At 42.9% G+C, this 14,704-nt stretch overlaps 1 long non-coding RNA gene across 2 annotated transcripts in view; it reads left to right on the top strand.

Annotated features, from left to right (window-relative positions):
* The window catches only part of LOC147000312 (uncharacterized), a 112,167-nt gene that overhangs the window by 32,865 nt on the left and 64,598 nt on the right, over positions 1–14,704 (top strand). For both annotated transcript variants that reach the window (XR_015046111.1, XR_015046110.1), the window contains one exon: positions 12,394–12,494. This is a non-coding gene — a long non-coding RNA (uncharacterized LOC147000312). The remainder of the gene's footprint in view (positions 1–12,393; positions 12,495–14,704) is intronic.

Raw genomic sequence — 14,704 nt, 5'->3', positions numbered from 1 at the left:
AATACTCAGTGAACAGTCAATAGATACTGCATGTCAGAAGGACATGGAGTTTTATCAGAGCTTTAGAATACCAGCTCTTGGTGTACTGGGGTATAGGGATAGTAGAGGGGTTTGTAGGCTGGGCACTATTGTTAGTTGCTCAGAACATCCCTTCTCATTTGGACACAGAAGTCCTTGAGCAGTACCTAGTCTTTTTTTATTCAGACATCCACATCTCTGGCCTGGTGGGTACAACGGAGTTTGCCTCAGGCTAAGCCAATGAGAACCTGGCAGCTTTTCAGTCAGGGATGTGTCTACTCCTATCTGTTTCTACTCAGATTATTTAGGAAGGGGTCATGAACTTAGAGTAACGTGCAACAGTCTTGCACCATACAGTAGGCAGACTAGACAGGAAGAACTGACAAATGGAGAAATGGAGCCGAAACAACTCGTCACTGGTTGTCCTGGATCTAGCTGTGCCTGAAACCCCCACAAGTCTCCATTATGCAAGTTAGCAGGTCCCTCTTCTAGCTTAGGGCTCTTGGAGGTAAGCTTTGAACTTTGCTATTTCAGCCCTGACTGGAACAATCAATTAGGAGCCAGTTTCAGAAGACTTAATAGCTATTACAAGCTGACAGCAAGATAAGAAAGACTTTGACCTGCTCTACAGAGACACTTGGATAGGCATTCACTTGGAGTTCCGTCTTACCCAAAGGCGTAGTAAATGTAAAGATATTGTCATTTATATTATGTATACTTAATATATTTGTCTTGTGTAGCTCCAGGGACCCAGCACATAGGTAGTCCAATAATTTTTGTTGAAGGCCATTGGCATTCCTTAAATTTCTTAATTCTATTCATTGCTTTCTTGTTCCATACTAAATCTCCTTTGATTTAAGCTCCCAAAGGTTTAGGTTCTGGTTTAGCAGAGTGTCCCCCTTTCCTCTATTCCTCCAGAAATGGAAGTAGGATCTTCTGAGTTGAAGCAGGGGAGAAGTTAGAGAGAAAGAAGAGAAGACGTTTGGTCTATGGCAAAAGGGTTGGTCCTTCTTTCTTCAAACTCCTCCTACAGTCTGAAAATCAGAGCAGAGGAAGAGACTTGTGTCTCTCACTTGAGGGGGCCAAGCCCTGGGATTCAGGCTCATAAACAAATCTTCCAAGGAGTGGGGTTCCAGTGATATCCTATGAGGCAAGTGGAGAAGAGAAAACTAAGGAAGTTTCTGGGTCTCTGTGGTCATGTGAGCGCTAGGTGGATAGCCTGCAAAGGGTTCTTGTAGCTAAAACTAGATACATTGAATGCACTCCTTGCTATGGTCACCTGGTGGGTGGAGGGGGCTGGGAGTATGGTCACATGGAAGCAGAGGATGGATGTGGGTCAAGAGCCCAAAGGAGTTGTCTTCTTCTGTTCCCAGGGCAAGTCATAGCAATATTGCATGTGGATTTACAGGAAGGTTCCAGAATGTACAGCAACCACTCACATGCTCTTCTGTAGATTAGCTCTAAGGCAAGCCAAAAGGTTCTAACTGGGGGAAATCATTCCAAAGGTGTGATTTTTTTTTCCTAGAAAGTTGACAGCAACTAGGAGAAGGGAAAAAAAGTGCCTGTAATAGACATGACATCTTAATCATCAGTATTGAGGAGCCATAATGCTAGACTATAGAAAGCTTAAATAAAACTGTTGTAGCTCTCTTTTCTTTTATTAACGAAAGAAGGCCCAGGAGTACAATACCAGAACATGAACTAATTTGGAAAGCTTGCTGGTAGGATATTGTCAGTCACACCAGTGATGTGGATAAAAGGTTTTAGCACATGAATAATTTCAGTGAAAGGGCTTCATTGCTTTTTATTTGCTGGACATTTACAGAAGAATAAACATGCTGCTGGTATATATCATAGACGGAGCGCGAATATCGGCGAGTGAAGGCAAAGGCCCTCGGACGCAGTGATCAGGACAGACAGGGTTGCTTAGCAACTGGGCAACCAGAGAATTCTCTCTCCCTTTCTTTTGTTTTTAGATTGTTGTAACCTTTGATCAATTTTGGCTCTATAACAAAAGCCTCAGATGTTTTGAGAGAAGGGTACCTGTTAATTTATAGTAGCGAGGAGGAAGACATAAAAACACACCTTGTCTCTCTGATTTCATGTTAAACAGCAAAACAATCTAAAATTCCTTTTGAAGCCTTATCTCCAATGGCTGGATCTTTGATGAATCAGAAGATCCATGATAAGCGCTCCAGAGGATGTTTGCTGTCTGTCAGTTGCTTTTGAGTCCCCTGTTTGCTGGCCAGCTTTGGAGACCTTGTCCTTGGTTCTGTATCCATTCTCCAAATCCGGAATCCTCAGGAGCCTTTACACCCTTCCTTCTGAAACCATCCCAGGATCAGAGAACACAGCGCTGGAAAGTGCACCATCTCTTCTCTTATGATTGCTTATTCTATTGTCTAAATTTTCTTGTGGGTGTGACGTGTGTGTTTGCATGTGGTGGAGGTGCCTGTGTGTATGGAGGTCAGAGTCCAACGTCTGATGTCGTTTCTCAGGGTGCCACTCACCTTGTTTGTTTGCTAATTACTTATCCATTCGCTTATTTTTTCAGATAGGATCTCTCACTACTCTGGCCTTGACCTCTTCAGCTAGACTGGCTGGCCAGCGAGCGCCAGTGATCCAGCTGTGCTTGATTACAAGTACAGGTCCCAATAACTGGCTTTCTTACAAGCATCCTGGGGATTTGAACTCAGGTCTGATTGCTTGTTTGGCAGTCACTTACCTGACTGAGCCAGAGCCTTGGCCCCTCATCTAAATTCTCACATGCCAAAACACTGATGTCCACAGGTTCAGCTACCAACCGAGTGAGTTCCTAGGCTCTTTGTTCCCTTCAAGGACTTGGAAAGCTGGGAGGACTAAGGGAGAGGAAGATAATGATCGGATCGGCTCATCTTCAAAGGCCCGGGATGCAAGGAAACTATCGGACAGTCTGCATTCAGCTGGTTGGTAGAGAGTACGCACTCCAGCTTCTTCAGGATCAGGCTGCCAATAGTTGGGCCGCAGAGGTCAAGCCTATTTCCATGAAATTAACTTTCCCGAATCAATCAGTCAAGGACTCCTAATAAATTAATTGTGCCTGGCTTGTCTTAGGTTGAAAGAGATAAACACATTCGATGGCTCCTGAAGGAGGGAGCAACGGGGAAACAAACGTTTGGAGGAAACATGGAGATCTGTGCATTTTGAACACAGGCTCTCTCTCGTGGGGATCTATCAGTCCCAGAGAAATGGCGAATTTGAACACTGTGGTTCCTGTATGCATTAAAATGAAAAGGGATGATAGAGTCCTTTGGAGGGCCAGTTACGGGGTGTGTGTTTGTAATATGCGTACTTCTCCATGAGGCTAAGTCCATGGATTGCCCCTGGCTGGCTCAGTGTACCTGAGAAACTTCTTTCAGTAGGTAGTGTTCTGGGCTGGGTGGGTTGTAGTTTCAGAGTGATGGCTCTGGTGTAATTTTTTCATTTTGTCTAAATGTCTCAGCACCCTCCCTTCACGTTTAAAGGCGAGTCATTCTTTCAAATCCACCTACTGTGCATTGTTGGGGCTAGAGGAGGGGTGTGTCTGCTCCCGCTCCACTTCTCCTTTTTGAATCCGTATTCAGATATGTGGTCAGCTCACTGTTCACGCCAAGCACACAGTAGCCTTTGCTGGAGAGAAGATATGCAATGCTCTCCGGCTCCCCCAGACTGCCCTTCTCCAATTCAGCCTGGTCTAGTTAGGCTTGGGGCCTGACATCTGCTACTTTTCTCCCTGTCCTCAACTAACTGCCAGGGTGGGGTAGCACTTTGAACTCCAAGTGTCTTGATGTTTGCACTGTAAGTTGAGCCTTAACTCTAGCTCTCCACCCATTTCTGCATTCCAGGGAACTTCTGCAAACTTTCCCTGGGCTCAGTGAGAGCCTGGAGAATCCCTAGAAGGCCAGTTTCAGACTCAAGGGCATAGGAATAAGAACCAGCCCTGCTTCCCATGAACTGTCTCTGGATAGCCTGTGCACATTAGCTGATGAAGGTTACACGACATTCCTTCTCATGGCTGCTGCTTTTTTCCAGGAAGGCTCCCTTCTTGCCAAAGGAGCCAAACCCCAGAAATAAATAGGTCAGTAGAATAGCTGAGCTGTTAAAAAGCCCCACCAACTCCTAGCAGTCACATAGGGCCATGGTTTCAAATGGTTGAGTTAAATGTTTTACAGCTGAGACAGTTCCTTTCTGAGGCCAGATAATGTCTGGGTGAATGTAACCTAGTTACAGCCAAGAACTCCTCCTAATGTACTCTTCATGCCCTAGTTGATGCTAGAGCCAGGTAATTCAGTGTGAGGTCAATTCGATTTAGTAAACTGTATCAACGAAGTTGGTAATTCTGTGATATAGAACAAAGCAGAGACTTGACTCTCAAGTTAGAATCATGCAGGGGGCACGTGTGAGCCTCACATCTTTATCCTTGATTATGAATTGTGAATTTGGGGGAAGATAGGAGTAATTTGGTGTAATGGCATTTTGAAAAAAAAATAATGATTATAGAGAAAATGACAAAGTTAAAACTATACATCCTGGGGTTCATAAGCCTTTAAATCTCTTATTTTAAAAAATCTTTGACGAGTGCATCTCTTAACCTTCATCAGCAAGCCCCTTTTTTCAATAGATGGCAATTAGTACAGGAGCCACAAGGGGTCAAGGTGCAGAGAGTAGGAGAATAGAAACTGTAGAGTGCTCAGCCTTGAATGGGACACCTACACCACACCCTTCCTCCTACGGGTTCAGGATCATTGCAAAGAGGGGGGAGAAAGGTTGTAAGAGCCAGAGGTGGTGAATAGCTATAAGGAAATGGTGGGTATGGGAGACAACAAGGCAGTTACATTTATGAATTCACAATGGCTAGGAGAGCATGCATGTGGCCTGCACAAGCTCAAGCCAGACAAAGTCTTAGCATGGAGTGGGGAGGTGGTTCCCACGCCTTAGCTGAGGAACCACTGGCAATTGATAGCTACTAGGAGGAGGGTTTTTGTTTTGTTTTGCTTTGTTTCTTTTAAGGATGTGAACCAATAAGTTAATCAAGTTCCAGTGGATAGCTGTATACCCAGGAATACACGGGCAGCACAAGTTAGACTTGAAGAAGAAGAAGAAGAAGAAGAAGAAGAAGAAGAAGAAGAAGAAGAAGAAGAAGAAGAAGGAAGAAGAAGAAGAAGAAGAAGAAGGAAGAAGAAGAAGAAGAAGAAGAAGAAGAAGAAGAAGAAGAAGAAGAAGAAGAGAGGAGGAGGAAGAGGAAGAGAGGGGGAGAGGGAGGGAGAGAGGGAGGGGAGGGGAGGGGGAAGAAGAGGAGGAAGAAGGAAAAAGAAGAAGGGGAGAAGGAGATAGAAGGAGGAGAGGAGAAGGAGAAAGAAGGAGAAGAGGGAGAGGACACAAAGTTGTGTGAGTGAGGAAGGGAGAGGAGGATCTAGGAGGAGCTGGGAGGAGTGGGTAGGATCAAGTACACGGTGTGAAATTCTCAAAGAACTAATAAAGATCGCAAAACCTTTGAATTAAATGCGAGTCAAGATTTCTGTAATTTTAGCTCCCTCAAGGGTTGACAATAATTCTTATTTGTAGCCTTCATAGAAATAAACGTTTGGGTAGAAGAATGCCTCTTTGGTGTACTCATCTTTTGGTCATGGCCAGCTGCACACATTTATACTTAAAAAAATGGACTCTTAGCTAAAATGCCAACTGTAAAGATTTAGGTTGATTTATCACAATTACTTTTCCCAAAGGCCCAACCTCATAACGTCACCACACTGGGTGTGGGAGGATTGGGTTTTCAACATACAGATTTGATGGGAACACATATGTTAGGCTGCTCTGCTTAACAATACAAGGGCGATCAGCCACAGGTTGGTTGTCTCTCAGTAATCAAGTCTGTTTTCATTTTTTAAACAGAAAATTTCTTTCTACACTGCAGTCCATCTTCTTGAGCCCAAATCCTCCATCAGCAAGTAAAGTTGAGTCACTTAAATTTCCTTTGTCTCAGAGGTTGCTGTGAGGGCCAAATGGGAGACACAGGTGTAGAACTTAGACTGGAGCAAACTGAGGTTTTATTAAAAAAAAAAAAAAAAACTTACTCACTTTACATCCCACTCACTGCCCCCCACCCCAGTCACCTCCTCCCATAATCTTTCTCCTATCCTCCCTCCCCTTATCCTCTGAGTATCTCACCCCTGGGTATCCACCTACACTGGCACTTCAAGTCTCTGTGAAGCTAGGCACTTCCTCTCCCACTGAGGCCAAACAAGGTAGCCCAGTTAGAACAAAGTATCCCATATACAGGCAACAGCTTTTGGGATAGCGCCTTCCCCTTTTGTTTGGGCCCCACATGAAGACCAAGCTACACATCTGCCACATTTGTGTGCGGAGGCCAAGGTCCAGCCCATGTACGGTAGTTCAGATTATGAGAACTCTGGGGGCTCAGGTGAGTTGACTCTGTTGGTCTTCCTGTGGAGTTCCTATCCCCTTTGGAGCCCTCACTCCTTCTTCCTATTTTTCCATGAGTCCCCAAGCTCCATCTACTGTTTGGCTATGGGTGTCTATGTCTGTCTGAGTCATCTGCTGGGTGGAGCCTCTCGGAGGACAGCTTGCTCCTGACTGAAAGCAAAACAGAATAACATTATTTAGTGTCAGGGATTGATGCTTGCCCATGGGATGGTTCTCAAGTTGGGCCAGTTATTGGCTGGCCATTCCCTCAGAGTGAGTTCTTAACCAATACATTAGTCTTGTGTTGTGATACTGCACCTTAGTTAAAACCATGGCAAGTAGGTTCTAGTATTCACCAGGAGAAGTAGACCTTCAAGTGACAACTCTACCAGTGCTCCTTTTGGCTCCACTGGAAGTCACACGGGTTGGGGGGGATGTGGATCCTGTGAATCATATTGGGTGCCATATATAGGGAATAGACAGAACCCGGAGATCTATGTAGTATACATCCTAGGACACCTGAGGTTTGTCACCCAATTTATACAAACAATTGATGTATTTAAAGCTTTTCCAAGCCTCTAAGTCTTTGCTGGACTTAATCTGTGGCCAGAATTAAATCTTGACCAATAAAACACATTCAGAATTCAGTTCTCTTTTCAGGCCTAGGCCTCCAGTCCCACAGACACAGATGCAGTGACTCCTCTGAGCCCGACTCTTCATCTGTAAAATTGAGAGAATAATAAATTCTGCTCCCAAATACTTGTTACACAGCTTAAATGTGCTTGGCGCATGGTGATTATAAACTATTATAAACTCTACATTTTTTTAATAAAAATTATGGGTGATATTTAGTTAACTAAAGATTCTAATTAGATATGGCCATTTCAGTGCAGAGATCAGTCTGTGGGAAGTCCAGCCCCGGTGGATACATCTACATCATAGCTCTCATATTTATGACTCAGGATGCATCATGGACCTGGGTGTGGAAAGATAAGAGCCAGAAAACCAGGAAGTCTGCTGTGAAAATCCACTCATAGAAATTGTCGCAAGGTCTGAACAATGGCAATATCAGTAGACAAGCTAATGAAGGAAGTGGAAAATCCTCACCGGGTCACACCCCTGAGCAAGGAGCTACAGGCAAGTGATGTCTGCTGAGGGGTTGGAGAATTAGCTTCTCCCAGAGACCAGCTCCCATTGGTCGTCTAATACAGTGTCCAGCCCTGAAACCATATACACACAAACAACAAAAATGGGTCAGCAGGTCATATTTGTATATTTGTACACATACACACAGACACACACACATACAACAGTGATAATTGGGGAAGAAGAGGCTATCCACTTGAGAGTCAGGGGTACATGGAAAGAGCTGAAAGTTGAAGGGATGGATCCCAGAGAGGCTGTGGGGAGCACATAGAAAGGGGAAATGATGTAATCATATTTTAATGAAAATGTATAAAAAATAAAAGGCTGAAAAAAATAGTACTGCCAACATAGCCTAGAAACTTCACTGCTGACTATCTATTCAAAAGAAGTAAAACCAAATATATAAAAATGAGACCTGCATACCACATCCACTGGAGCATTTACAATAGGCAAGATATGGAACCAGCCTATGTGTTCAAGGTGTTCTATCTGTATAACTTTAAACATGGAGTACTATTGAGAGTCTAGAGAAGAAAACCTGTCCTTCGAAGCAGTGTTAGTGAACCCAGGGGGGAACTTGAGTTATGCGAAATAAGCCAGGCATAGAAAGACACAGGTTCATGATGGGACTTATGTTTGGAATCTAAGACTTGAACTCATGGACGAAGAGAGAAGAATAGTGGTTTATCAAATGAGTAAAATCTGAGGGCTATTGATCAGGATCTGTTTACTGTACAGTAGTAACTGTGGCTAACAACTTTATACTTGTGTCTAGCAATCATGTACTCACACCTAGTGATGATGTACTTGTGGCTAGTGACCATACACTTGTGGCTTAGTGACTTAAAGCTTGCTGAGAGAGTAGACTATAAATATTTCTGACCTAAAATAACAATGAGTACATAAAAAATTATTCAAGGTGAGAAATATTCATCCATCGAAGACTCAACTAAGTGGATTCTGGTTAGCTGGAATTACTTTGTATTATAGGCAAGTCTTTTAAATAAAAAGATCTGTTTTCAACTGTTCAGGAAAGACAGTATACTACTTATTTTGCCTTGAAAGGATGAGGCATTTAAAATCTTGCCCTGATTTCCCTCTTGTTGAGTGGGTCAGAAGTCCAATTAGAAAGTTGTTGGTTAGGTTAAGGTGTACACGACACTACATATATGCACTTAGCAATTAATGAAAAAAAGAGGCCATGAATTTGAAAGACAGCAAGGAGGGGTATAGAAGATTTGATGAGGGAAATGATGGAATTGTGCTATGATTTGAAAAAAACTTAAAAGGAATTATAAAAAGTAATTTTAAAAAAGTTTGGCCTGGTGCTTCCAGAAATAGCATGCCCACAAAGTGTGCCCTAAGTACTCACTGGTTGATGAGGGAAGGTGAGGCCTTCTCTTTGCTGAAGCTGTTATTTGCTGCTTTTAGGTTCATTTGCTAAGGGCAGCTATACCACACATAGTAATTTTCCCTCTGTTTTTGCTGAGTTCTACAGAGAACATCTCTTTTGCAGTGAGAGTGAGGTTCTAAAGATTGCTTCACTTGCTGTAAAACAAGTTGGTTGGGGGTGCCAATGTCTTTACTGTGAGATAGCTTTATCCCAGCAGGAAAAAAAAATGGAGCTCCGGGAACTGGAATTGAAGTTTTAGATACTGAGGCAAGCTAAGAACAGTCGAGGGGTCATCAGTTCCCAGAAGACAGTAAGGAGAGGGGATTTGTGGGGAATGGGGAGGTATCTTATCCAGTGCCTCGAGTCAACATGGCTACCATCCAGCTCCATTAGCTGTTATTGGAGGGACACAAAAGGTGAGCGACTAATGTGTGTGGTTATTCACAATGCCCCCTTTTCTTGTCATTCTTATTATGATTGTGATATATGATTTATTAAGGCCTGTTCAGAATTGTACTAAATGACATCCTTCATACACTTAAGTAAGGAAATACATTTTCAATTAAAAAGTTGGCTCTTGTTAAAAGGAACTCAATGCAGAACAGATTCTTAGGGAAGTAAGTTTCCTTGAGACATTCATAGATTTCACACCCCCCACCCCCACCCCCCACCATGCACACTCTGGTATAGACGATATAGAATTCAGAGAAGTGAGGACTTAGAAAGTCCCCCTTTCTTGCGTTTGTCTTCTGCTTCATTGTAAAAAAAAAAAAAAAAAGGTCAAAGTGTGCTGGCTTCCTGATAATACCCACAGGTGTGTGACGAAATGGGTAGTCGAATTCCACTTTTTCTATGTTGCCGTACACATTTTAAGACAAGTGAAAACATGTTAGCCATCACCTCTTCTTGAAGGGACTCACACTGTGATAGTTACTGTGTGAGAAACACAGAACCTTTTCATTGTTTAAAAGGAAAAGTAGAGAATCCACAAAGGAACCAGAACCCCCACTAATTAGTAAACTCTGGCCTTCTACTCCCCATAAACTCATTTATCAGATGTGCTCCTATTTTTTGCCAGTTGCTTTCAAAAGCAAACATTCTTTATCGGGAATGTCTCTATTTTAACCAATTACTTTATTGCATCTTTATTACAAGTCAAAGGTTAGGCAAAGTCAATGCCTGCCGTATACCTGGCTCTTAGTCACAGCAAACACTGCTGATCAAGGAAGTTTGGAACTAGGCTTCTTATTGTTTAAACTGTCATTAGTCCCCAAGTAATTATTATAAATGTCATTTATATGTCAACCATTATGTTGAAAGTCTTCCCAAGTTCAAGCCCACGGGAGGGAAATCACCTCTCACTTGGATTCCTCTGATAATCCTAAAAAGATTATTTTTTTAACCTTAAATGGACTTGCATAAAATGGCCCCTTCTGAGATAAAGCCCAGTGTTCTGCCTGTCTAAAGATAGTGGTAGATAGAAATATTAGAATTAATTACGTAGCGTGTTCACTTGGGCCAAAATTTCAGTTTGCATTTGATTTGAACTTTGACAATGTGTTTATTAGTTCAATCCAATGACTACACTTAGCAATATATTCTATGGACACAAATCCTCAGTGACAGACAGAAGACTGATAGGCAAAGAAACAAGAGAGGTTGACGAGAAATAACTCAAGGGTTTGCCATGGTTCCAGTGTTCACTTAAAGAAATCTTACCCCATGTTTGAGTTTCTGTCTTGTTTTGTGCATTTTGTAAGAAAGGTGGAGGACTAGAGAGAGGCATCTGGAAGTGGGGTACGGCAGTCCTGCGGGACTCTGAACTGACCATCCTGAATCAGTGTCATCATTACTTTGTTCAGATGGTTGCAGTATGATGGACTGACCCATAGATAGTGCTGTGATCTTGGGGAACTCACTGCATCTTTTATAGCCTGAATTTTCTCATCTGCTGTGTGAGAGGTCTCCAAGCAAGTCCTGTAAGCATCATTTAGCGCTTCTTTGAAACAGCACTCTGCTGCTGGGAAGTAGCTCAGTTGGTAAAGTGTTTGCTGCGTGAGCATAAGGATGTAAATTTGGTCCCTAGGAATCATCTTAGAATGATAAGTATGGTAGCATGACCTTGTAATGATAGTACTGAGAAGATGGAGACAGGTGGAACCCCAAAACTTGCTGCTGGCCTGCCTAGCTGAATTGGCAAGCTCCGGGTTTACTGAGAGACCATGTCTAAGAACTTAAAGTGGACATGTATGCACATACACATACAATATACACACATGCACATACTCCCATGTAATATACATATGCACATGTACACATACATGCATATATGTGCACATGCATATACCATGCAACATGCACAGGGACACATGCTTGCACATACACTCATACACACACACACACACACACACACACACACACACGCATACACATATCAACAATTTCTTGCAGTTCCATGAATTTAGCCCCTATTGACTACCACCGAAGTATGAGTCAGTGAATAAGCAATCTCCCTGACACACAAACAGATATGATCTATTGATTAAAGATTGACCAACACAAGACTCGAGGTGCTGAAGAATGAGCTAGGTCATGCTAAAGTGTCAGTTTTGAATTGTTTGAGCGGGAGCTTCTGTGCTGTTCACCACTCCAATACACCAAGTGCCAGGATTTGTCTCTGTCTTTGGATTGTGAATGGTAATATCAACCTCTGTCTTCACACCACCTAGACTCTGCGAGTGTTCATCCTAATCTCTTCGTGTAAGGAAGCCAGTCTTACTGAATTAGGGACTAGTTAAATGGCCCCATTAATTTAACTATTACTTTAAAGGTCCTATCTCTAAAGGTCGTCATGTTATAGGATGCTTACTATAGTTTAATATGTGTATGAATTTCTGAGGGCACAATTAAGCCTATAATATCCTAGAATAAATGTTCTGCCAAGGTCAGAATGGATGATCTTTTGAGAACAACTTGTTTTTATGTTTTATTTATTAACAAATCCTCTTTCTTTCCTTATTCCTTCCAGAGACATATAAACAGGTATGGAAGATTTATCGGGCAACATACAAATAGGAAGATACTTTTCAACAATAAGGTCAAGGCTACTGATGGTTAGACCTGTAATTATAGACACATCAGAAGGTCTAGTGATGGTACAAACTGCGTTTGGGTCCTTACTTTCCTATGACCCTATGCTCTCAGGCTTGATAATTGTCCTTTGGTAGTTTCCAGGAGAGGCAAGATTTTGCTCTTGACTGCTTTTTCCATACAAAATTCCCATTCCCATTCACACATGTACACTTGAATGATTTTATTAGTCTGGAGATGGAGAGACAGAGTCATCAACACAGCTTCCCTAGTCTGAACTTATTTCCTTGTCTTTTCTATTCCAGGGCACATTGTCCATCTGTCGTTCTCCAGAGTCTTCATGTGTCGTCTGTCCTCCCTGCCCATCAGCTTTGCCTGTGTGAGCCCATGTACCTGCATATGAGAGGTACTCACTCAGCTTGCTGAATTTACCCATGTATCTTCCATGGCCTGTCATCCACTGAGCTACTACAGTGTGCTGACCTCTGTGCTTTGCCCTCTGCCCACATGATCTCATTTCATTCTGGACTTCTCTATACTTTTCACCTATCCATAACATCACAGAAAACCAGGGTTTTACAGAGCCAGATGATTGGCCCCAGAGCAGAGAGAAAGAAAAGAAGTGATAAAACCAAGATTCAAAGCTCGGCAGATTGGCTAGCCCAGGTATCAACTGTGTTTCTTGATTGCCCAATACAGAGTGGCGGTTACACAAAACTTAAAGACAAACCAGACCAGACTCCAGGTTTCCTCACAGTTCCCAGAGCTTTCCGGCATGTTCCACAGCTTCTATCTCTGAACGTCTCACCTTTGGTTCATTCTAGCTATTGGTCATAAGAGATTTGGTCCTCAGAATCTTCCCTATTCCCTCCAACTTGAAGCAGCCATCACAAGAATTCAGGACTTTTCAAACTGGGTCCCTTCTAAGGCCAGAGGCAGCCCATGATGTTACACATGAAAGACTGTTGAAGGCAGACAGTGGGGTACTTCCTTCCCTTTATAAATTGTAAAGCTTCATTCCAGTGAGCCACACCTCACTAGCAGTATATCATGGTAGAATGTATTACCAGCAATGATTTTTCTAGGCATACCTGAATATTCACAGCCACCCTGAATATTTTCACTCACCTCTGTCCCTTCCCTCAACAGGAAGTACTGCTTATCCCTGGGAGTAATTGCTGGCCAACACATTCCTGTGCTTGGGTGTGGGTCTGTATTCCACACCTCTGGAGTCGAGTCGGTGTGTTCTTCAGTCAGCTGAACGTGGCTGTAAATTATGTTGTGCTTTCTGTCAGCTCTCTGACACTAAAATCATATTTGCTGTCAAAGGTGACAGGGGCCAGGATGATGATATATTGAAGTGCTACAGAGTGACTGGGGGACAGGCAGGCTAGGCTCCTCTTGCAGACCTGCTGACACCTATGTGTGGCCTGCATAGTCTAGTCACATTCTACCAGAGTCATGAGAGAACTTCTACGTCATCGCAGGACTGCAAGCCTGGCTCTTTCCCATTGAGGTCTCTTAATAGGTTTCAGATGTTGACTGAACTCTACCTCTTAATTGTATTGTGTGACAAAATGCAAAATCCATCTCCTAATTACTTCCAAGCACCGGGCTCTAAAGCATTGTGACTGCATTCAAGCGGCTAATTTGAACTCACAGACAACAAGCTTTATTTTCTCCAAATGACTGATCATGTCTTGCCATTGTCCCAGCCATCTTCCCTCACCTTCCATCAGATGTCTCTTTCCTTTTTTTTACCCCCTTTAGAAAAAGTAAGGTGAAGGAGCCTCCAACAGGTGAGATGCTCAGCTCTGTGTTCTGGCTCTGCCCAGCCCTTAGCCACCAGTCTTTGTAGTCTTTCCTCTCTACTTCCTGGATTCTCACTCTGTAGGCCTGGTATTGGCTTCTAAGACCTTGTCGCTGGGAATTCGTCATTCTTATCAGCCACTTAATAACCCTCACCAGGGCTGGTGATCACACCCTAAACTTGATTTTTATCTTCACAGCACCCAGGGCAAATATAGAATCCTGTTCCTTGGAATCCTGAATCATCTTGTCTTTGAGTTTGTGTTTTGTAAATGAAGTCTAATGGAACAAGGGTGAATTCACTGCGGATTTGAAGCCTTGGTCCAGCATCATGTTACTATCTATGGCCTCCCTCTTTCTTCTGACCAGGGTTTTAGCTGCCTGTTTTAAAGCTCCGTGACATGATATACTCTAACCAGCCTTCCCATCCCTCTCTCTCTTAGTTCCTCTTGACCACTGCTCTTTTTCCAGCTAAATCTCAGCAGGAGACCCACATCTTTCTGTTGCCCTCACAGTACCTTTCACGGACATAGAGTGGGCAGAGGCCAGGTATACACCATTCTCCCAACTGGACTAAGTCTTCAAACACAGAAGCCTATGGGAACCATTTTTATTCAAACCATCATGTGTGTGTCTGTGTATGTGTCAATTGAAATGCAACCTTCGCTTAAACATATCACAAAATACGTACAGCTAACAAATAAGAAAGGGGAGACAAACCAGGCCTTGATTAAGGGTTGATCCATGTTAACCTTTGGTTCAGTAACATTGAAATGGTTATGAATGTGTTAGCTCTGGTGCCCCTTC

Source organism: Mus caroli, unplaced genomic scaffold (genome assembly GCF_978045245.1).
Source record: "Mus caroli unplaced genomic scaffold, Mus_caroli_1 scaffold_19, whole genome shotgun sequence".
Classification (NCBI taxonomy): Eukaryota; Metazoa; Chordata; class Mammalia; order Rodentia; family Muridae; genus Mus; species Mus caroli.
Note: the sequence above shows the minus strand (reverse complement) of the source record. Positions and strands in the feature narration are given on the sequence as shown.